The sequence below is a fragment of the Tachyglossus aculeatus genome, chromosome X2 (assembly GCF_015852505.1).
Source record: "Tachyglossus aculeatus isolate mTacAcu1 chromosome X2, mTacAcu1.pri, whole genome shotgun sequence".
NCBI classification, from domain to species: Eukaryota; Metazoa; Chordata; class Mammalia; order Monotremata; family Tachyglossidae; genus Tachyglossus; species Tachyglossus aculeatus.
In genome coordinates this window covers 5249701-5252628 of record NC_052100.1, presented here as the reverse complement: position 1 = coordinate 5252628, position 2928 = coordinate 5249701, and positions in this window count along the sequence as shown.

Sequence of the window (2928 nt, the reverse complement as noted above, 5' to 3'; positions counted from 1 at the left end):
AGCTGAGCTGAGCTGAGCTCCGCTCCGCTCCGCTGTTCCCGGCCGCTCTCTCTCTCCTCTCGCCGCCGCCTCCAGCCGCTTTGAGCCCTAGCCCCGGGGGCGGGGACCCGCCTAGCCCCGCCCCTCAGATAAGCTCCGCCCCTCTAGTCGAGATCCTCATCTTAGCCCCGCCCCTCCGTCTAGCCCCGCCCCTCTATAAAGCCACGCCCCTCATCTTAGCTCCTCCTCCATCTAGCCCCGCCCCTCCGTCTAGCTCCGCCCCATCTATCTAGCTCCACCCCCTCACCTTAGCCCCGCCCCTGATCAAGCCCCGCCCTTATCTTAGCCCCGCCCCCTCATCTTAGCTCCGCCTCCTCCATCTATCCCCGCCCCGCCATCTAGCTCCGCCCCCTCTGCCTAGCTCCGCCCCCTCATCTTAGCTCCGCCCCTCTATCAAGCCCCGCCCCTCCGTCTAGCTCCGCCTCCTTCATCTAGCTCCGCCCCCTCACCTTAGCTCCGCCCCATCTAGCTCCGCCCCCTCATCGTGGCTCAGCCCCTGTATCAAGCCCCGCCCTCATCTTAGCTCCACCTCCTCCATGTAGCCCCGCCCCTCCATCTAGCTCTGCCCCTGTATAAAGCCCCACCCCTCATCTTAGCTCCGCCCCTCATCTTAGGTCCGCCTCCTCCATCTAGCCCCGCCCCTCCATCTAGCTCTGCCCCTGTATAAAGCCCCACCCCTCATCTTAGCTCCGCCCCTCATCTTAGCTCCGCCTCCTCCATCTAGCCCCGCCCATCCATCTAGCTCTGCCCCTCCATCTAGCTCCGCCCCCTCTATCTAGCTCCGCCCCTCTATCAAGCCCCACCCTCACCTTAGCTCCGCCCCTCATCTTGGCTCCGCCTCCTCCATCTAGTCCCGCCCCTCCGCCTAGCCCTTCCCCCTCCACCTAGCTCCGCCCCCGCATCTTAGCTCCTCTATCAAGCCCCACCCCTCATCTTAGCTCCGCCCTGTCTATCAAGCCCCGCCCCTCATCTTAGCCCCGCCCCTCTCCGTCTAGCTCCGCCCCTCCGCCCCTTCTATCAAGCCCCTCCCCTCATAGCTCCACCCCTCCATCATCATCAATCATATTTATTAAGCACTTACTATGTGCAGAGCACTGTACTAAGCGCTTGGGAAGTACAAATTGGCAACATATAACGACAGTCCCTACCCAACAGGGGGCTCACAGTCTAAAAGGGGGAGCCCCGCCCCTCACTTTAGGTCCGCCCCCTAACAAGCCCCACCCCTCCTCTTAGCCCCACCCCTCTCCGTCTAGCTCCGCCCCTTCTATCAAGCCCCTCCCCTCATAGCTCCACCCCTCCACCTACCTCTGCCCCATATACCAAGCCCCGCCCCTCGTCTTAGCTCCGCCCCTCCATCTAGCTCCGCCCCCTCTATACACCCCATCCCTCATCTTAGCCCCGCCCCTCCATCTAGCTCCGCCCCCCTCTATCAAGCCCCGCCCCTCCCATCTAGTCCCGCCCCTCATTTTAGCTCCATTCATTCATCCATTCATTCATTCAATCGTATTTATTGAGCGCTTACCGTGTGCAGAGCACTGTACTAAGCACTTGCGAACTTCAAGTTGGCAGCATATAGAGACGGTCCCTACCCGACAGCAGGCAAATAAAATAAATAAATATTGAGCTCCGCCTCCTCCATCTAGTCCCGCCCCTCATTTTAGCTCCACCCCTCCAACTACCTCCGCCCCCCAATAATAATGATGGCATTTATTAAGCACTTACTATGCGCAAAGCACTGTTCTAAGCGCTGGGGAGATTACAAGGTGATCAGGTTGTCCCACGTGGGGCTCACAGTCTTAATCCCCATGTTACAGACGAGGGAACCGAGGCCCAGAGAAGTGAAGTGACTTGCCCAAAGTCACACAGCTGACCAGCGGCAGAGTCAGGATTTGAACCCATGACCCAAGCCCATGCTCTTTCCACTGAGCCACGCTCCACTCCCTTCCGACACTCCTCTCTCAAACACAGGCCGCAAAGCCTGGGAATGCCGTTTCCTGGGACTGTCCCCTCAGAGCTCGGCCTCCCATCCTCCCCACAGTTCTCGAAATCCCTCCTCCTCCTCCTCCTCCTCCTCCAGGCAGCCTTCCCTGACTCCCTGGGAGAGGGAGGCCAACCTCCCTCCTCCTCCCTCTTCACTCCTGCCCACGGAGGACACTCACCTGCTGCCTGGACACGGTGCAAATACTTGCCTTATTGAATTTGGGCCTCTTTTGGAGGGCTCCTCATGTAGCCGTCGTCGTCTGTGCCAGCACTGTTGTTTGCTTGGAAAATGCCTAGCGGGCAGAGGCCGGGTCCTGCAGACAGAGAGCCACGTGCCCCTAAGATTAGTGAGGCTATTGATGGTGATGGCGGGGAAACTGAGGCACACAGAGTCCACAAAGCTCTAACCCGGACTTGTGTTTCTCCGTCCCCTTTCGCTCCTATAAAGCTCGTGGGCAGGAAATGCTACGTGAGGAAGTAGGCATCTATGCCAGTCAGGCAGGGAGTAGCCTACCTTGGGTAGCTGCGTGGCCAAACTGAAAGACAGAGCACGATTCTGGATGCCAGGGGGCTTGGCTTAGTGGATAGACCATGGGCCTGAGCGTCAGAAGGACCTGGGTTCTAATCCCGGCCCCATCACTTATCTGCTGTGTGATCTCGGGCAGGTCACCTAACTCCTCTGCGCCTCAGTTACCTCATCTGAAAAATGGGGATTAAGACTACGGGCACCACACGGAACAGGGACTGTGTCCAACCAGATTAGCTCGTATGTTGCCAACTTGTACTTCCCAAGCGCCTAGTACAGTGCTCTGCACACAGTAAGAGCTCAATAAATACGATTGAATGAATGAATGAATCTACCCCAATGCTTAAAACAGTGCTTGATTCATTCATTCATTCATTCTATCA